The sequence below is a fragment of the Tupaia chinensis genome, unplaced genomic scaffold, assembly GCF_000334495.1.
Source record: "Tupaia chinensis unplaced genomic scaffold, TupChi_1.0 Scaffold000609_1, whole genome shotgun sequence".
NCBI lineage: Eukaryota > Metazoa > Chordata > Mammalia > Scandentia > Tupaiidae > Tupaia > Tupaia belangeri.
In genome coordinates, this window is record NW_006160128.1 from 2,704,463 (window position 1) to 2,725,896 (window position 21,434).

The window sequence follows — 21,434 nt, forward strand, 5'->3', positions numbered from 1 at the left end:
TCGCTTCCTCTTTGCTTGCGGTGTCGTAGCGGCCCCGCGGCTGGAGAGCGAGCGGCAGATTAGATGGTGCGCCCGGGCTCGAATTCCCTGCGGGGGATGGGCGCACAGGGGGGCGTGTTGGGGAAGGGGGTGCACGTTGGCAACTTTCCCCGCCTGAAACAAAGGGGTGTGGGGAGAGGCGAGAGGAAGGGGCCGGCCAAGGATCTCGGGCAGCGGAAGGTTGACATCCCTCTTCCTCCGTGCTGGGAGCACCAGGGAGGGCAGAGGGGCTACCTTCTGGTTGGTTTCTAGAGACCCAGGGCCTGGGGATGGGCACCACGGACCCTATCGAGTTGGAACTGACTTCCCTGAAGGAGAGGAAACCCTGCCAGAAGACCCTCCTGCCCTCCCCACCGGGGTGTGCGGAAAATACCTGGTGAAGGCGGGCCACACACCTAGGCACCTTCCCTCTCCAGGTCTGCGACCCGGGCCCCAGTCCAGCCCTTGCAGCCTGCTTATCTCTGCTCTCCTTCATCTCTGGTCCTTGATGGGAGATGCAGGGCTGGGATGGGAGTCTTTCAGCCCTGCTCCTGGCAAGGGCAGGGAGACGTTGGCCTCTTGCCCAGGTGTTTTCCTTTCCCTCTTTCTGTTCCCAGTCAGAACCTGACCCCCTTCCTTCCTTCCTGGACTATCTCCTTTCTTCCTCAGGGTTTCCTTGGGGGTACGTCTGGTTGCCTCAGGTGCAGAGCTTGGGTGGCAGGTGGTTCTGATTCTGCTTTAAGGTTCTTCCCCTAGGAAAAGAGCAGGCCCCTGGGGAGTGCCTGCCAGTAACCTTGGGGGCTCTGCTCACCAAGTCCCTGTGTTAGTGCCCCAGGACGGAATGAGCTGTTACTCTGGCCTTCAGACTTGGTCACCCTGAGACCTAGGTTTCACCCTTGGAGGTTCCAGGAAGAGTGGTCCAGGGGAGGATGGAACAGCCTGCCCTGGGGTGGTACTGTGTTTTCTCTCTAGAAAACAAATGGGCCAGCTTCCAGATCCCCAGTCCCCGACCTTGTATCTCCAGGAACAAGGTGTCTCCAGCTCCAAGCAGACCTGCATGTGACCACCAGCTCCCATCCTGTGGCAGGACAGCCCTCGGAGTTGAGGTTTTCACCCTGGCTGTGAGGCCCGGCTGCATCTTTGCCTGTAAAGACAGAAGGCGCCAGAGGGCCCCGAGTAGTGGGTGGCTCTCCTGCCTGCTCCTGTGAATAACCTAATGATACAAGTGGCTGGGCCAGGGGTGGGCCTGCTATCACACCTTACTCTAGGTAGGGCGGGCTGCGATGAGGCCCAGCCCCCTTCCCCGAGGCCTTTGCATTTGGAGACTGAGGTGAGCAACTGGAGAAATAGCAGGAGCTGCTCCTTACAGAGATGACAAGTTGATTTCTTGTTGACTTTGGCCACTTTGTGGCACAGGACTAGTGAGGTTCCAGGACCAGTGAGGGGTGGCAGGAGAACATGAAGTCCCCTGAGCTATAGATCTGTGGCCCTGGAACTTGTGGCTAAGAGTAGAAGCAGGTGTTGGACCAGAGTACACAGCCAGTTCTGCTCCCGTGGCCCTTTCCTCTCCAACTGGGCAGGGGTGATTATAGTCCCCCGCTGGGTTTATTCCTAGCTATTTATTCCGTGCTGAGGATAATAATATAGAGGCCTGACCTCCTACCCTCAGTGGTGAAAGAGCTTTCCCCCAACTGTTCCTCAGATGTACAGACGGTCAGATGGGAAAACGATATTCCCCTGACTGTCTCTTTTAAAGTGATGAGGCATGATTTTTACATTTATAAAGTGATTTAAGAGCCTCGGTCCTTGAATGAAATGAGTTAGTGAGCATTATGCCGTGTTTATTTCAGTAGTATCAGATTTACATATTGTTTCTAAAGAGAAAGGTGTCGTTTTGCAGGAAAGGGCTACATTACAACACTTGCGATAGGAAAGCTTGGTGTTGGTTTTAGAAGTGTAGTTTTGATCAGAAGAGCCCTTGCTTCAGCACACAGGCCGCAAGTGCTTTTCTGTCTGCCTCTGTTCTCCTGGACCTGGTGGAGATCCTTTATGGTATAGTTTTTCCTGGTAGATGGTGTCCAGCCAGAATACTAGTGACAGTTGCTTTCCAAGCTTTGAGAAGGGTCTCTGAGGGTGTTGGGGACTCTGATGTCACAAGAGATCTGAGTAAGGGCGGTAAAGTGAAGCAGCTTGGCCTTCTCAGTAGCCATATCAGATCTGGCTGTCCTTGAGGGGAAGGGAGGGCTTTCTGACCCTCCCACAGCCTGGCTGTTTTCAAATTTGTATCCCTTTTCTCTCCTCCTCCCTTCTCCTCGTCCACCCCTGATTTACAGACAAGGTGGTGGTTTGGGTTTCATTTTTTTATTGCAGGAACATTCCTTTTAAGGTGTGGATAATTTCTGACTTGGCAAACTCTCAACTCCCTTTGTGGTAGCACCTGGCCAAGGAGGGACTGTTGGAAGGGATTCTGGTGTTCTGCGCAGGAAGAAATTCAGCCTTTCTGGCCAGATCTTCTGCTTCGTCCCCACCACTTCTCAGAAATTAGAGGCTTTGTGTTTGAAAAGTAAAGTGTAAACTGATTTTGGAGGAAGGGACAGGACGGGGGCACTTTTAGTTTCCCCTAACGGGAAACCAAGTCACCCTGAGCATTAGCATACTGGCTGTGGTGTGTGTGGATACATGTGTTGGAGACGTTTTCCTCTCCTGGCATTTGAGTGTAAGAATCAAATATCCTAGGAGATGGATGGGTTGTACTTCTCTGGTATGAGACAGAGATGCACAGATAGAATTCAGGTGCTCGCATGTTTGGTTTGATGTGCATTTGCTCAGACTTTGAGCCATGGGATGCTCCATGCTGATTCCAGGAAAAAGAAGTGGTTCTCTCGCCTGGCACACACATCCTTAAGTAGAACCAAGGCTGAGTAAGTACCCCACCCCATTCCCAGGATGAAGTGGAGAGCCTGCTCCCTCACCTTTGCTCACACCCAGCACGCCATAGGTGTGGAGCCACGTTCTCCTCCATTCCAAGGCTGGACTCATGGCACACTTCAACAGTTGCCCTCTGTATGAATTTAGTGGGGTTGAGGTCACAGAGTGTTATCAGCCCCCTGCTCCTTCAAAGGATGGTTCTGAAAGGAAATGTTCTGTTCTTCTCTGATGTTGGGGCTTCTCCCTTGGGGGTAGGTCACGATCCAGGCTGGCAATCTGAAGAATAACCAGTCATCACCGGTTCTCATTTCTGGGCATCCAGCTTCCCATAATCTTTACTCTGCTGGCTCCCAGGGAGTTTGAGATCCTTTCAGGCCTCTTGGCTCCCATTGTGGCTGTTATTGTAGAAAGGATAACATCCATGAAATCTGGGTAAACAGGACTTGGGTCCTCAGGAAGTTTTCCTTCCTCTCGCTCCATACTCTGTGGCCATGGTAGTGTAAGAGACCCCACCTCTCAATTAGGAGAGGGGGACCTAATATAAGGGGACACAATCAGAGAGATCACTTTCTGCCACTCCTTCCCGCCCCAGATCCTCTGTGTTCAGAACATACCCACTGATCCACTTCTGACTGCTTTCACGTTGAACTTGAATGACGGATGCCTTCTAGTGGGTTCATTCATTCTTCGTTTCCTTTCTGTTTTTAAGAGGCACCCTGTCACATGAGCTTCTAGAATGGTTCGTCAGAAAGGTCACAAACCCTGAGTTGTAGTAAGGCCTTGACACCAGCCCCGAGGAGCTATGGATGCCAGCCAAGAAGGAGATGGAAGGGCCACAAAGAGAGGCTTCTTTCTGGACTTCTGAGGGGTGATTCATGCTTGAAGATAAAATGTGCTTCCTGGGGCTCCATGGCCTCCTTGCTTGTGCAGTCAGTGGAGGACAGGCCTTGGTGCAGCAGGAAGCCCACCTTACAGACAATAACGGCCATTCTTCAGAGCACTAGTAGGGAGGGACTGGTTTAGCCTCTTTTTCACAACTGTCCTTGGCCATACCCCATCTTAATTCCTATTCCTTAGGATCTCGTTTCCTCTTGTTCCCAATAAAAAAATAAGTAGAAAATTAAAAAAAAAAAAAAAAGCCTTTCTGAAACCAGGAATAAGGCAACCAGGACACTGGTCTTACTTTCGCCTACCTTCTTAAAGCAAATATGGACCAGAAATATGGTCACCACTGGGCAGCACAAGCAGCCCTTCCAGATTTTTGTCTTGTATTGCTTTTTGCTTGCCAATAGCAATGACCTTCCTGTACTGACCTGTAGCTGCTTGAAAGCTGCCATACAGCCTGCACGGTTTCTAGCACATGGTGAGAGCTTGTTAAATCACCAGCTGTGGTACTTGGATGTGATCAGATACCCAGATTTCTAGGTCATTGGGCAATGATGTCGTTTGTGTGGGAGCTGATGGTTGGCAAAGGTTTCAGGAATCAGGAAATCTGGGACCCCTCCCTGACTCACTTGTGTGACCTTGCCAGACCATTCAGGTCTCTGAGACTTAATTCCACAAATGGAGCTTCAGCTGGCTTCTGCAATCATAGCACTGACAATGACGGCAACCCTTTGTTATGTGCCGCACATTGGGCTAAGCACTTTGCATTTGTTCTCTTTCTCTCCCAGCAGTGAGATAGCTCCTACTAGTTATCCCCATTTTAGAGTTGGAAAGACAGGCTCTGCAAGCTAAAGTTATTGCATGTATCACACAGCTGGAAAGTGCCAGACTGGGGTTTGAACTGAGATCTGTGTGATTCTATTGTGTTCTGTAGCTTTGGGTTGTGTGATGGAACAAATGAGGACCAGAGGGTAAATGTGGGGGTACTGTCAGTTAACATTCAAGAGGGAGAACTGATGTGGATTAAACACAGCTAGTTAAAAGGCAATGGGGGTACAGATTCTTGTTTGAAAGGAAGCATCCTGATGAATGTTCGGGAAGGAGAGTGAGGTCTGTACCCTGCAGTGGGGAAGTAGACCAGATGGCCTGGGAGTTACTATAAGGGGAACAGGCTTTCTGCCTGGCATAGGAATGTACATCATAAACCCCATTTTATTTTGATGCCAAAATTTTCTTCTTGTTTAACAGGCTCTCTGGACAGCCTTTTTCTTTTTGTAACCCTACTGCCACTAGTCATAGCAATCTATCTTTTTGTTTGTTAATTCTTTTTTTTTTTTTCTTAATTTTGCTATAGTGCTTGTGGACTCACTGGAGAGACAGAGAGAGGGGAAAAGTAAGAAAGTACCCCCTCCTCCCGGGGGAGATGGCCATGCCGCAATTTCTTCTCCCTTCTCCTCTTGCAATTTTTGGCACACATACACTTGGTGTGATTTTCAAGCTGCTGGGTCCAAGACTCGAAACGCATAGTTGGCCATGTGGGATCCAGCCACTTAACCTCTATGCCATCTTCTGGCCCATAGAAGCTTCTTGACTTCTGTTGTTGTCATCCAACTTAGTCTCTGGGCCGTCCCTGGCCCATCTTATAATGCAACCCGTGATTATGACTCTGGGGTCCGAGGTACACTTGAAAAATATGGCTAGAATTAGAACATTCTATTCTGAGAAAATATTTATAGCCACTGATTGCTCCATTCAAAGGTGACCAGACAGGTCATTGAACCCCATCCTTTGTTCCAGGTGGGTTAACTCTAAGCTTCTGTCATTTTGAGGTGTCTGCGGAAGAAGGACGAGGGTTAAAGTGGAGGCCCAAAGAGCTGAGCTGCGCCCTCTTTGAGAGCCAGCACAATGCTGTAGAGTGGAGCAATGTGCCTGGGTTCTCAGCTCAGCTCAGTGACTCTGAGTATGAGACATTTCTTTGGCCTTTAGTTTCCTTATCTATAAAATAAGTTTGGATGACATATTCTCTGATGTCTCTTCTAGTAATAATACTGGATGATCCAGTGAGCGCTCAGTGATTCTGGTCTTTCTCAGGGAATAACTTAGCTGGTCTGGAACTGCAGGAAGTCAGAGCTGGGAGAACAGAGGTGGAATTGAAAAAGAGGCAAAACTGGAAGTTAAAGGACAAAGTTAGAGCTTGACTAAGCCCCTTCTTGTGAAGGGGAACTGGGCCCGGCCATTGTTCCTTTGACTGTTCCAAGCATCGCTCCACCCGGCATCTGTGCACCCTGTACTCACCGTTTCCTACACCATGGGGAGCACCCCTTGTATCTTGTCTAAAACATATGCTTCACTTCATCTCTGATTATCCTCAGGGGGAGAAGCCCTCTAGTGAGGCAGCAGTAAGTTGTGCATTTGGTATATGTCTCACATTCTGTGCTTGGATTTGACAGATTCACCCCTTAACCCCCACCTTGCTGGTCTCCAGGACTTGAGAACTTCAGTTACGCTTTCGGGGTGACTCAGTGTCAACTTCCCTCTTCTGCTGCTGTAACTCTGCTGAAAGGGCAATACTGAACCATGAACCCAGCTCAGGAACTCAGGGGTCATGGCTTCTTCACTCATGGAATTGGGTTATCTTGAGTTCCCTTTGAATGAAACCATCTGTCCAAGGACCCTTGAATTATCTCATTCTTTGGCACATATTCTGTTTTCATTTCATCATATTTAAAGTTGAGGCAAATGAATTCTCACTGAACCCACCAAACCAATCTTTTTCTGTCCCTGCCCATCTTACTTTTGCCTCAGCTCCTTATTGTCCTGTTGTAGTTATTTCAGATGGTACTTACCATACCACTGGGGTCTAAGGATTTTTTTAGTTGGTACAGGGATACATATTTTATTTTACTAGCTGTGTTTCTAATGAGGGTCAAGAAACATGACTCACTGGAATGTATTCATAAAAAAACGTCATTTTGATTCCCACTGTCTCTTTGTGTTTAGTGGGATTCATTCTTTCCCTGCCCTGGGATGAAAGCTCAGTTGGGTTCTATAATTCTTCTGGTCATTTCACGGGCAGTAGGATCCCTTTAAGTCACAAACGGTTTCAATTCAGTAATTAATACATCCGTTCCTTTATCACTGGACTGGGAGGGGCAGGAGAGTGCTCAGTGGCCAGCACCATGGTCTGCTTCCTTTTGGCTTCTTGGGCCTGGCAGGTATTTAATGCTAATTCTTTCTCTTGTGTCATGTTCATAGGTTTCTCAGAGCTCCCCTCTCCTCCTGTGCTGACATGTCTCATTCCAGCCTCTTGTGGCTAAAATCCTTCAGTCTGTCAGAGTGGCCCTCTTGGACAGTACCTGCTCTGACCTTGGGCCAGCCCTTTCATGCACGTGGCCCATATTAGTCCAAGGAAACAGTCACTCATGCTTTGGCACAGTGAACCTGAGAATGCAGGGTAACCTCAGAACAGTTATCTCCCTTGGCTCCTCTGAGAGTGGATGACCAGGCTGGGTCTCACTCTTTGAATGTTTCAGGTGGTGGTTAGATGCCAGTCTACCCTGTCCTCCCAGTTGCAGGAGACAGACATCAAGTTTCCCGAATGGTCCTGTTGACTTGGGGGCAGATATTCTATGGAAATAGGGTCAGATCACAACACGCCAACGGCAATCCTAAAATTCCTCCGCAAAGACTCCTTTGATGTCTGCTCACTGTGTCCCTTCACAATGTGTGGAGGGAGGGGTTCTTATATACTGCTTTTGAAAACACCCATCCTTGTCTGGTGTCATACTTGGGAGCATTATACCTATAATAGCTTGGCGTCTTCATTAAGATTTCTGATTTATCATCTAGTTATATGAATGTCATTAAAAGCATAAGCCACAATAAGCCCATGATTTCGTGGATATTATTGCTTAAGATAAGGCTACAATATGTAGTTAATTAACCAATTACCTTAAGGGCCAGTAGGTGGCATGGTGGTTAAGGCACTGGATCCCACGTGACTAATTGCTCGGTTTGAGTTTTGGACACTGCAGCTTGAAAGACATGCCTGGCACGTGTGTATGTGTGCCCAAAATCCTGAGGGAGAATAGAAGAGAAGGGATTGCAGTGTGGCCATCTTACCTGGGGTTTGATTTCTCATTTTCTATCTCTCTGTCACTCTCCTGTGAGCTACTTGAGCCCTGTGGCAAAAAACAAACAAAACAAACAAACAAAAAACCCTATCTTAAATAAAAAGATTAATAACAACAACTAGCTGTTATTGAGTACTTATAATGCCAAGTACTGTTTTAGGATAATAATCGTGCTCTCTCATTTAATTGTTTAAATACAATTAACACATTAATGCAAAGGAGGTATTGTATGGATCTCTAGCAAGCAAGTCAATCGAGGCAAAGAGAGGCAAAGCATTTCATCCAAGGTCACATTATTGGAATCAGAGCCAGATTTTACATTGAAGGCACCTGAGTCTGGCTGTGGGCTTTTAAACCACTGTACTCTGTCCCTACCCACAAGGATGGAGGGCAACCATGTCACATCATGAAGATGACATGTAAGTAACTGGGAAATGCTGCCTTCGAGGTCACTGTGAGTTCTTCATGCTGATTTCAAGTTCTCCATGCATTGTCTTTACCTGCTTTCTCAAATGTATCTCCCCTTGCCCCCCAGCAATTCCTTCTCTGCCCTTTGTCAGAGCCTAATTCCCCTGCACAGCTACCCTTCATGCCTCACCCCATCCTGCCTGTTCTAGTCCATTCTATTCTGGTAACAGAAAATACCTGAGTCTGGGTAATTGAGGAGAACAGAGGTTAATTCATCTCACGATTGAAGGCCCAAAAATCCAGGGGCATATCTGGTGAAGGTTGCCTGGCCGCTTCGCCACATGGCAGAGGGCAAGAAACATACGTCTGTGTCCATGTGTGTTCGAGTCTCATTCCCTCTCCTTATAAACTGACCATGTATAGATTATGGGGGCCCCGCCCTAACGACCTTAATCCTAATCTCCTCCTAAATGCCTCACCTTTCAACACCATAATCAGATTAAATCTTTACCCTCTTAATCCTGTCACAACCAAATGTCAACCGATGAATTTGGGGGGAGGACATTCAAACCATAGCACTGCTCCATTGTTCCCCTCCTGGGGGCCCTCATCTATGTTGCTGCCCACCCGAATCATGGTCCTTTTTAAAGTCACAGCCCATCTCTGCTGCAGAGGTCTATTTGACCTACTGCTGCTGGATCTTTGAACGCCTCTTATATTTCATCACTAAATTGCAATTGCTTTGTGCTTTGATGCAAAGGACAGTGAACGGTCCTTATCTCTCTGTAGCACTAATTGCCTGTTGCTGCCTTATGCAAGGCCATCGACTTCCCTGCACCTTGGTTTCTTCCTCTTTAAATTGTGGGTATGGATTGCACTTCAGTTTTTAATAGTCTATGGTTTTATGTTTACTTTATTGTCCCCACCAACATTTAAGCTTCTGCGGGCTGCAGTTCTGTCCTGCTCATCAGGACTCTGCACAAGGCTTTGTACACAGAAGGTATTTAATGCTAGTTGGTCAGCAGGTGGGAAGTACTGCAGAAACCTGCCTGACTTGACCAGCTTCGAAACTGCCTTCTTCGGGGTGATCACCAGCGAGTTCTTCCCTTTAAGAGATCTGATGTAAGGCCCAGAGTCCTTTATCTACAGTTTCAAAATCTAAAACATCCTAAAGCCAACAGCTTTTCTTTAGCTTGCGACCTGGACAGCAAGAAGGCCATTGATGGTCTGTTCATTCCACAGGACATGACTATTCGTGTCACTGCGGACACACCATTTGATTAGGGGTTGCTGACCCAGACCCTGCTGTAGGGATTATGTAATTTACAGTATGTATTCTACACTACCTTTTTTAAAAAAAAGAATTATTTATTATATTTAATTTATTATTATCACTTGTTATTATTATTATTATTATTTGACCAGAGAGAGACAGAGAGGGAAGAGAGGGAAAGTGAGAAAGCATGCTGCCAGGTCCGGTACTCAAACCACGGTGGGCCATGTGGGAGTCCTGTGCCTTAACCACTACACCACCTGTTGGCCCCTACACTACCTTTAAAAAACCTAATCAATTCTTCATTTCAAGGGTTTTGGATAAGGGATTGTGATCCCATGTCATGTTTCTCAACAGAAATACTGTTGGCATTGAGGGTGGGACAGGTCTTTGGACTCTTCAAGCATACCATAGAAACCTCATATGGGACCCTGCCCCACTGGCCTCTCCCTAGGCCTAGCCCTGGTTTCAGTATAACTACAGCCCTCGACTGTGGTTTATCAATTTGATTTTTTTTTTAAAAAAATTATTTTATTTAACTTTTAAAAACAATTTTATTTATTTATTTTAATTTGACCAGAGAGGGACAGAGTGAGAGACAGAGAGGGAAAGTGAGAAAGCAAGCCACCAGGTCCAGGACTTGAACTGTGGTCAGCCATGTGGGAGCCCAGCACCCTTAACCACCATGCCACCTGCCAGCCCCTTAATTTGATTTTTTTAAATATTGCATATCTTGGGGCCAGCAGACGGCGTGGGGATTGAGACACTGGACTCCCACTTGGCAGATGGCAGTTCAAATCCCAGACCTGGTGGCCTGAAAGTCACAACAAATAAATAAATTAATTAATAAATGTTTCTTTAAAAATCACTTATCTTGATTCCTGAGGTTTTGGGCATCTCCCTTTCCCCCTTTACATTTGTGCTCGAGTCAAATGTAGTTCTTGCCTCACCCTAGTTCTGGGCTGTGGATCAATCCCTGTATGACTCTTATAGCAAGAAGCCTTCTCCTCTTTTTCACAGTCGTTGCTGGGATCCAGCTGGTGGTCCTCAGGGTAGGGGGGGTTGTTGTTACGCTGGACAATGCTGAGATAGAGCATAACCCGCTAGAGGTTTGCTTTTCAGTTTAACATGGGTGGAGCTCCGGGTGGAGCTCCGTTGCTCCCTTGGCTGAGTCAGTTCATGCAAAGAGGCTTGTAGACTGGTTCCTGGAAGCATTTCCTCTATCTGAATGTTTCTTTGAAGCCCAAATGAACCTTGTTCCTCTACTTGCATCTGGGAGGGAATGCAGCTTCTCTTTTGAGAGTCAATTTGCTGGTTGATCTCTACAGCTATTTTGCATGTTTTAGAATGTTAAAAGATGTGCCTACAAATGCTCATGGAGAAGCATGAAAACAATACAAAAATGTACGATGATGGAATCTCAAGTGTTCCATTGTATTTTATTAAATTTTTAAAAGTTTATTTCTTCCATGAGAGGGGGACAGAGAGAAAGACAGAGAGATAGGCACCATACCTCTCCCACCCCAACAAGGTCCTCATGCCATGATCCACCCCCATCTCAGTGGTCTGCGTCAAGGATACATGTGTGCACACACACATATGTGCACGCACATAGCATGCTCAGGGAGGTCCTAGGACATGAAGCCAGGACCTTTCCCATTTGAGTCCAGTTACATTACTGCTACACCACCTCCTGACCCCTTCTTTGTTTTTTGGGTGAGGAAACTGAAAGAGCAGCGGCCAAAAGTTGCAGTTATCTGTAGAAGAGCTAGGCCAAGCCAGGCCAGCCTGTTTCTGCACTTCCCACTAGCCAGGAGCTCCCTTCCTTCCTCCCCAGCCCCCAGGCAGCCTCAGATTATGGAGGACACAGAATCAACTCTCTCTCTTCACTGAAGGACATAGTTTTGTCTTTGATTGCTCTTTGTCCCATTTAGCAGTGATGGCCATGCCTGTGGGAATTTAGACTGTCTGTTCCCCATCATTAAATAACCACCCCCTCACAGAGTCTAAGCCCTAAATATTTCTAGCCCTGCATTTTTAACCTATGGGAGGTCCCCTGGGATTATCACTTCTCTATCCCTAGTCCAAGATTCCTCATGATATAGCATTTTCCATAAATATCCTTAAGCATCCACTTACATACTGTTTACTCATCTCCTCATCCATTAAGAAGGATATTCCACAGACCAAGCCTGGCATCTATTTCTTTGACTTCCTCTAAACACATCTTTGCCTCCAGACATTGAATCATTTACCATTTCCCTGGCCCCTGCAGATGACTTGTGGTCTTCTACCTGTTGTTTTTACGCTGGACAATGCTGAGATAGAGCATAATTTGAATTAATTAGGGGAATGAATTTTCCCTAAGGTGTTCAAGGTTTTCTTTTCTTTCTTTCTTTCTTTTTTAGAGAGATTTTGTCTAAAGGGCATGTGTATTCGCTGGAGAGACAGAGAGACAGAAAGCGAGAGATCACCACCCAGGAATAATGACCATGCCACAATCCCTTCTTCTTCATCCTCGTCTCAGGATTTTAGACACACATGCACAGGCCAGGTGTGAGTTTTAAACCGCTAGGCCCAGGACTTGAACTGCAGTCGACTACGTGGGAGTCCAGCGACGTAACCCTTATGTCATCTGCTGGTCCCACAGGTTTTCTTAAGCCATGGGTAGGTTGGCCACATGGTCTGTGTACCTGTCATTTGGGAGCTTCGTGTTAATATCAGTAAAAGACCATTGACTCAGGACCAGCAGATGACATAATGGTTACGTCCCTGGACTCCCACATAGTCCACCACAGTTTGAGTCTCAGACTCGCAACTTAAAACTCACTCTGGGTATGTGTGTGTGCATGCCTAAGACCCTGAGAGGAGAAGGGACTGTGGCATGGCCATCTTGCCTGGGAGGGGGCATGATTTTTTGCTTTCTGTCTCTCTGGTGAGTACACACACTTTATAGCAAAAATCTCTCTTAAAAACAAAAACAAAAAACATTGACTCTATTCTGTGAGATGAAGCAACCTTAATTCTGCTCACTTCTTCATCTCCCTTGCCTTTGCATTTTCCTTTGTTTCTAGAAGTACACAATCTGGGATAGCATGCCCCTCTTTTATTTTTTTTATTATTTTTTAAAAATTTGCTATAGGACATGTGTCCTTTCCAGAGAGAGAAAGTGAGAAAACATCTCCCACCCCAAGAGGAATGTCACATGGTATTTGTTCTCCTTTTGGGATTTTGGGCATGCACGCACATGTATGCACCCAGTATATTTCAAGCGGCTGAGTCGAGGGCTTAAACCACACAGTCAGCCGCATGGGATCCAGCAACCTTAACCACTGCTCTACTGGCTGGCTTGCCCCCCTGCCCTTTATTTAGCAGATATTTGTAATGGTTCTACTTTGAAAAAAAATAATTATAGGTAACATGACATACACTACATTTTTAGAAGTTAACCTAATGCTTCAACTGTACTGTAAAAGAGAAATGAAAGGGAGACTAGCAGGTGAATAGTGATTGAGGCACTGTACTCCTACATGACCAACTGCAGTTCAAGTCCCAGACCTGGTCATTTGAAACTCATGCCAGGTGTGTGTGCGGGTGTGCCCTATATCCTGAGAGGAGAATGGAGAAGGGATTGCAGCATGGCCATCCTCCCCGGGGGTGATTTCCCACCTCTCTCTCTGTCTTTCCAGTAAGCGCACGTGCCTTATAGCAAAAAATCTCTCTCATGCATTCTAATATGTAACTGCTTGGTCACAACCACACAGAAGACAGAAGGACTCAGTCAGATGCTTGAACCTTTACATAGCATCACTGCGAATGTAATATCCACAAATACCCATGAGATACAGGCGTGTGGTGTGGGTGACTCGAATATCGGGAGAGGTACTGCTAGGATTGACATCATTTTCCAAAATGGTGAACCATTCTTGGTAATGTGTTTTTTTCTTTCTTTCTTTTTTTTTTTAGAGTTATTTTTGTTATTGGACACGCGTGCTTGCTGGAGAAACAGAGAGAGACAGAGAGACAGAAAGTGTGATATCATCCCCCCACTTGCCTCCAGGGGATGGTCGCACTGCAATCTCTTCTCCATTCTCGTCTCAAGATCTTGGACACATATGCGCCCAGCATGAGGTTTAAGTCACCAGATCCAGGACTTGAACAATGGTCGACTATGTGGGAGTCCAGCAACGTAACCATTATGACATCTGCTGGTCCCCATCCTTGGTAAAGTTTTAAAGAACTTAAAATATAGTATCCCTTCAATTTACACTCTAGCAGTGTTCCTGGATAATTCAACATATTTGTCAAAAACATGTAAAAAATATCTCATATTTATTACTGGGAGGGAATTAATTTCTAGATGCAGATAATTATAAATGGACTTTTTACTTCTGTGATGTCCAGTGGAACATTCTAGAATCATATGGGGGAGTTATTTTGTGGGCTATGTGGGAATTGCAGAACACTGGGCGTTCCCAGGCTCAGACTTCTAGGGTGCTGATAGAGCTGCACTTCCTGTTTGCCAATGGTTCTGCAGAAGAGTCCAGGACCAGGACCTGGGAGAGCTGCATTCTAGGTCTAGGCTAGGGCATCTTGGTGTTAGTATGACCTTACCTAGGTTACACTTAGCTTCATGTGCTGAGTTTCCTCTCCAAAGGGGATTGTAGGGACCAGAAGATGGCATAATTGTTATGTCACTGGACTTCCGCATAGTTGACTGCAATTCGAGTCCTAGACCTGGTGGCTTAAAACTCATGCTGGGGGGACCAGCAGTTAACGTAATGGCTATGTCGCTGAACTCCCATGTAGCAGACTGCAGTTCGAGTCCCGGATCCAATGGCTTAAAACTCATGCCGGATGCATGTACGTGCGTGCCCAAGATCCCAAGAGGAGAATGGAGGAGAAGGGATTGTGGCGTGGCCATCCCCCCTGGGGGATGATTTCTCACTTTCTATCTCTCTGTCTCTCTCTGTCTTTCTGTTGAGCGCACATGCCCTGTAGCAAAAAACCTCTCCAAAAAAAAAAAAAGAAGAAGAAACTCATGCTGGGCATGTGTGTGTGTATGCCCAAAATCCTGAGAGGAGAATTGAGCAGAAGGGATTGTGGCATGACCATCCCCCCCTGGAGAGCGATTTTTTGCTTTCTGTCTCTGTCCTTCTTTATCTCTCTGACGAGTGCACATGCCCTATAGCAAAAAATCTCTCTAAAAAACGAAAACAAAAAATACATAAAAATCAAAGGGTATTGTAATGACACACGTGTCCTGCCTGCCTTTGAGTTGTGGCCCACTGTGCTCCCCTTCCGCCACCACAGACCGCTCAGGGCATCTGTGTGTACACCTCATGTACATCCTATCCACGACTCTTCCTCAATGTAGTTTCTTCTTAGCATTTGAACATCTTTAGGTCTCTTTTACATTTAAAGAAAGAAAGGAAAGAAGAGAAGGAAAGAGCGAGGGCCACTCTACTTCTCCAGGAACTTTTCTTTTCTTAAAAAAAAAAAAAAAAGTTTATTTAGGGACCAGCAGTTGGAGTAATGGCGATGTCGCTGGACTCCCACGTAGTTGACCACGGTTCGAGTCCTGGACCTGGTGGCTTAAACTCACGCCAGGTGCGTGTGCGTGCGTGCCCAAGATCCCGAGAGGAGAAGAAATTGTGGCATGGCCATCTCCCCTGGGGGTGATTTCTCACTTTCCATCTCTCTGACTCGTTCTGTCTTTCTGGCGAGTGCACATGCCCTATTGTAAAAACCTCTCAAAAAAAAAATTCATTTATTTATTGAAAGAGAGAGACTCACACATACCCTGAGTAGGTCCTTATGCTGTGATCCAGCCCCAGTATCAGCCAGCCTGGATCATGGGCACACATACACACTCAGAGTGCTGAGCAAGGTCCTGGGATGGACCTAGGACCTTTTCCATGTAGGTCCAGTTGTGTTATCCCTGCACTACCCCCTAGCCACTCCTGCAGCTCTTCTCTCTCCTTTCTTGACTAGATAATTCCTTCAGAGTCATTGTACACATGGTCTCAGCTAGCTCCCTTTGCGATCACCCTTCCTCCTTAAATGGTCACCAGTGACCTCAGTGCTGCTATCTTTCCAGTCTGTCCAACTTGCCTCTGCATTTGACCATGGCTCCTGGCACTCTCCTGCCTCTGCGTCCCAGGATCCTTTCCTGGGTATCCTTCTACCTCCCTGGTCCTTCCTCAAGCGCCTCCACAGTGCCCCGTCCTCCACCAGCCCCAGATGTCTCCCCACCCGTATCTCCCTGCCATGCTCCTCCTCCATGGTGCTCCATTCGGCAAGGGCCCCAGACGTCTTCAGTCTAGAGCGGCATTCCCGTGTGTCCTGTGGGCACAGCATCAGAAATGCAGCTCGCTCTGGGCCCCCAAGACTCACATCTCTTCCTGTATCTCCTCTTTTGGGCCCCATTGCTCAAGGTAAAAGTCTGGCGGGTGGGGGTGGTGGTCATCCTCAAGCCCTCCCTCTCACTCGCCCTTCAGATAAATCTCTCACTGAGTCCCGTCAGTCCTGCTTTCTTAATGGCTGTTCACTAATTTGTGTTGGTTTTACTAACGTGTATGGTATTTCTTCATAGTCTTCACTGATTTGTATTGGCTACTCGTCCCTTGTTGGTGTTAGGACTGCAACTCCTGACTTACTATTTAGCCTGGATTAAGACTTTTAGAAGGGAGTGGACAGTGGCACAGAATAACGCAAAGCTTGCAAGGCTGACCCACATGGGAAGGTTCCTGGTTTGGGTCCAGAGACCTCCTCAAGTACACTGGGCACCCATGTGATCATGATCTAAGACTGGCCAAAGCCAGGAATAGGTCAAGGCCTGAGGACCATTGCTGGAAATGCCTGTCTCTCTTTCTTTATCTCTCTGTCTCTCTTGATCATGGAAGAAAGAAATAAAAGGACTTTTAAAAAGTCCTTTTGAGGGGCTGGCAGGTGGTATAGTGTGGTTAAGGGTGCTGGACTCCCACATGGCCAACTGTAGTTCGAGTCCTGGACCTGGTGGCTAGCTTTCTCACTTTCTCTCTCTCTCTCCCTCTTGTCTCCTTTCTGGTCTAATTTAAATAAATAAATAAATAAAGGTAAAAATAATTCTTAAAAAAAGTCCTTTTGGGACCAGCAGTTAGCGTAATGGCTATGTCGCTGGACTCCCACGTAGTCAACCGCAGTTCGTTTCCTGGTCCTGGTGGCTTAAAACTCACGCCGGGTGCGTGTGCATGCGTGCCCAAGATCCCGAGAGGAGAATGGAGGAGAAGGGATTGCAGCGTGGCCATCCCCCCTGGGGGGGTGATTTCTCGCTTTCTGTCTCTCTGTCTCTCTCTGTCTGTCTGGCGAGCGCATGCGCCCTATAGCAAAAACCTCTCCAAAAATAAAGAAAGAAATAAATAAAATTATAAATTATAACATAAACTGTGTTTTTAACAACAACAAAGTTTGTATGTATGCTGTACCCACAATAGCTCTTTTTTGATCTTCTCTCCTCTTGTTTAAAATAATGTTCTTGGGGCCAGTAGGTGATATGCTGGTTAAGGTGCTGAACTCCCATGCGGCCAACCATGGTTTGAGTCCTGGATCCGTTAGCTTCAAACTCACTCTGGGCACATATGTGTGCATGCCCCAGATCCCAAGAAGAGAATGAAAAAGAAGGGACTGCAGTGTGATCATCCCCCCTGGTGGTGATTTCTTGCTTTCTATCTCTCTGTTACTCTGGTGAGTGCACATACCCTACAGCAAAAATTTCTCAAAAAATAAAAATAAGGGACCAGCCGTTAGCGTAATGGCTATGTCGCTGGACTCCCACGATGTCAACCATGGTTCGAGTCCCGGACCTGGTGGCTTAAACTCACGCTGGGCGCGTGTGCGTGTGTGCCCAAGATCTCGAGAGGAGAATGGAGGAGAAGGGATTGTGGTGTGGCCATCCCCTCTGGGGGGTGATTTCTCGCTTTCTATCTCTCTGTCTCTCTCTGTCTGTCTGGCAAGCGCACGTGCCCTATAGCAAAAACCTCTCCAAAAAAAAAAAAAAAAAGAAAAAGGAAAAAATAAATAAATAAGTAAATAAAATGATGTTCTTTGTTGTCCCAGCAGGGTGGTTGCTTTAAGCATGTGGATGTTGTTTCCAATGGAAGCTTCATCCAACCCAGGACCATGGAGGGTGTCACTTCCTTTGACCTGGATGAGAGACTTTGATCTGTGGTCTTTGCATGTACCTGGTGGCACAGAATAGGTACTGAGTAAATATTTAATGGACATGGGAATGAATGCATCAATAATGAGCTGAACCTCAAAGGGCTCATTTACTTAAAAAAACCTGTACAAATGTAAGTTATCATTAGCTCGCTGGTTAATGATGCAGTAGAATTTCTGAGATTTTTTATTTTCAGTGTTTTCAAAACAACTAACCCTGCTGCTATGCTCTAATAGCCATACTCCAGCCCACTTAGCATTCAGTGGTCTGCACATCAAAGTCGCATACAGAGACTGGCCTGTGGCCTGTGACCTAGTGGTTAAGGGAACCAGATCCCACATGGGCTACTGCACAGTGAAGGTCCCGGACTCAGCAGCTTGAAAACACACTGGGTGCATATGTTCGTGTGCTCAAAATCCTGCCAGGAGGGAGAGGTGAAGGAGCAGCAGTTGTGGTGTGACCGCATCCCACGGTGGAGCGCGCTCCCTGCGCACACCCCCATCTCTCTATCTCTGGTGAGTGCATGTGGCTTCTGGCAATTAAGAAAAAAAAAGATGCATCTAAGGGTTTCTGAACTAATAAGTGAACTTGTATAATATGATGGTTTGCTTGAGCCTCTTTAGCCCTCCATGAACCTCTTTTAAAGACTGCTGTCTGGCTGTCCATTATTTAAAGTGACCATACACAGCTATGACAGTGAACTGAGGAAGGGGCCTGTTCCCATGTCTAGGGAGCTTACTTTGGACGTAGGCCGTGGTGATGGTGGTGGAGTGTTGGAAATGCAGCATCCTCCCTCGAAAGCCTGCATGATCTCCGGGAAGAACGTGGCCTGGAGACCTAAGTCAGGCAGTATGAATGGGGCTAGCAACAGCATTGTTTTGGGAAATGAATATCATATAAAACCCAGAAGGCTGTGGTTTAGCAGGTTTAGCCCGACTCATTATTATGAGCTCAGGGACACAGCAGGTGTTCAAACATCAGCAGAAAATATCGACTATATATAGGAATGGACCCAAAAGTTTAACCCTGTCTTCAGGCATTAGGATGGCGGTCCTCCTGGAGAGTGCTGATTTTGAGAAGTAGTAAGTCAATAGAGAAGCAAGAAAAGGCAGGGCCAACTTGGAAGAGGAAATGTTTCCATTATGGCAGGCAGAAAGCCAGGGCTGGAACTTTTGTGGCCTCTGAAGATACTTGACCAATCAGTGTTGTTCCTTCTGCTTTGCCCTCCCAAGTCTGTCCTACCCCTACCCCCACCCCCTTCCTCCCTTGTTGTTGTTTTTTTCTCTAACATTTCTATTTGGAAGTCATTTCAAATTTACAGAAAAGTTGCCAGAATAGTAGAAAATATCCACGTATTCTTAATCCAGATTCACCTATTTTTAACTTTTTGTCTCACTTGCTTTATCATATGTGTTCTCTTGCTCTCTGGATAATTTTTTTCCCTCTGAACCATTTAGGAGTAGGTTACCTACATTATAGCCCTCTATCCCTAAATGTTTTCTAAGAATAAGGATGTACCGAGTCAGCAGGTGGCATGGAGGTTAAGGCTCTAGAGCCCACATAGCCGACTGTGTGATTTGAGTGCTGGACCCGGCAGTTTAAGAGTCATGCTGGGCATAGGCACATGCATACCCAAGATCCTAAGGAGACTGGAGGAGAAGGGATTGTGGCATGGCCATCCCCTCTAGGGAGTGATTTCTCACTTCCCTCCCTACACCGTCTCTCTCCAGTGAGCCCATGTGCCCTATAGCAAAAAAAAGCTTAAAAAAAATAAGGATGTACTTTTATATAACCTTGAGTAAACTGAACATAGATATCCTTAAATATTTCCTAAGGATAAGGATATTCTTTTGCATAACCTTGAGTAAACTGAACATAGATTATTTGGTCTGCTGGTTGTATTCCAGGCTTGTCAATTTACTCAATGTCTTTTATAGCATTTTTTCCTCTCCAGTGTAGGATCCTGCTCTAGGATCATGAACTGCATAGCTGTCATGTCTCTTTGGTCTCCTTTAATCTAAAACAGTTCCTCAGCCTTTGTCTGTCTTTGTGATGTTCATAATTTAGAAGAATATAGGTTTCCCCCTCCCCTAAAAAAAAAGTGGTGTCCTTCCTTTTGGATTTGTTTGCTGTTGCTTCGTGTTTAGACTCTGGGTTACACATACCTGGCTGGAATATTTCTAAGTGATGCTGTGTCCTTTTTGGCATATTAATCCAGAGCTACTGGCTGTCCCCTTGCGAGTAATGCCAAGACTGATCACTGGTCAGGTGCTGTCCAATTTCCACAGTATATTTATTATTTCCCCTTTACCGCTATTAAGCAATCTGTGAGAGACACCTCAAAACTTGGGAACCAGCAGTTAGTGTAATGGCTATGTCACTGGACTCCCACGTAGTCGACCGCGGTTCGTGTCCCGGACCCGGTGGCTTAAAACTCACGCCGGGCGCGTGTGCGTGCGTGCCCAAGATCCCGAGAGGAGAATGGAGGAGAAGGGATTGCGGTGTGACCATCCCCCCTGGGGGGTGATTTCTCGCTTTCTGTCTCTATGTCTCTCTCTGTCTGTCTGGCGAGCGCACACGCCCTACAGTGAAAATCTCTCCAAAAAAAACCAAACTGTGTAAATATCCTATTCCTCAGTAATATTTTGCCCCTAGATTTATCAGCTATCCATTTTGGATTTTCAGTTATTTCCCAATCCTCAGCCTGAGGAGTAGGAGTTTAAAGCTCTCTAGGACCAGGTGGCCCCTTGGGTGTGGGGCTGAGGATTGCCCACACGGGAGGTCCTGACTGTGCTGTGCCCAGCCCTGTTGAGTAACCGCATCCCCACAATTGTTTTCCTCTTCCTACTCCCACCAGAAATGAGCACTCATTCGTCATTCAGTCATCTGACATGTAAGAATGCTATTGCAAAAGCAACTCAGCTTCATTTGGGCCCAGTGGGGTATAAAAAAGAAGCCTACTGCCCTCTGTCTTTAAGCAGCCTGCAGCAGAGCTGGAGAGACAAGACTTGGACTCACTGAGAGGTAAAGGACATGAAGTTGTGAATACAGTGTTCCCACAGAACAGCTCAACCAGAGCTGTCCAGTGACCCTGGAGAATTAGGCTTTCTTAGGAGTTAGGAGAAGGAAGAGGAGGGATTATGTGGGTTAATTAAGATGCGCTTTTCCTTAAACAGGGCAGTTCATACCAGCTACAGTGGTGCCGGTAAGTAGAGTGTGCTGTTGCTCTATTCTGGAGCCACATGGGGACTCTGGGTTCGGTTTCTGGCTCACTGGAACATGCTGGGCATGCCGTGGGCTGGAAAGTTGGGAGGGGACTATGATGTGACAAAAGCCTATTGGGGGTTCCTGTGGGTTCCTCTGTCTCTCTGGAAATAAACATTTAAAAAAGGGGAGAGGGTAATCTTTGAGTGGGCGTTAAAGGACAGGGAAATGTAGTAGACAGAAAGGAGAGAGAAGGGCATTCTAGGAGGGGGAATCCTGTGGGCGCCCCACTGACAGGAGCTTATATAATATGATTGGGGGACAGTGAGTTGTGGACCGGGCTGGGTAGGGCCAAGAGTTTGTGCAGAAGACAGGATCTAGTCTC

The 21,434-nt window shown here is 46.7% G+C and overlaps 1 protein-coding gene across 9 annotated transcripts in view; it reads left to right on the forward strand.

Annotated features, from left to right (window-relative positions):
* TMEM229B (transmembrane protein 229B) overlaps positions 1-21,434 on the forward strand; it is a 53,290-nt gene that overhangs the window by 584 nt on the left and 31,272 nt on the right. Inside the window, exons 1-2 of one of the 9 annotated variants that reach the window (XM_006158780.3) lie at positions 17,699-18,360; positions 20,703-20,869. The exons of the other annotated variants lie outside the window; for them this stretch is intronic. The gene's annotated coding sequence lies outside the window, so the exon portion shown is untranslated. Of the gene's footprint in view, positions 1-17,698; positions 18,361-20,702; positions 20,870-21,434 lie in introns of those variants that run through there. 9 annotated transcript variants of the gene reach the window in all.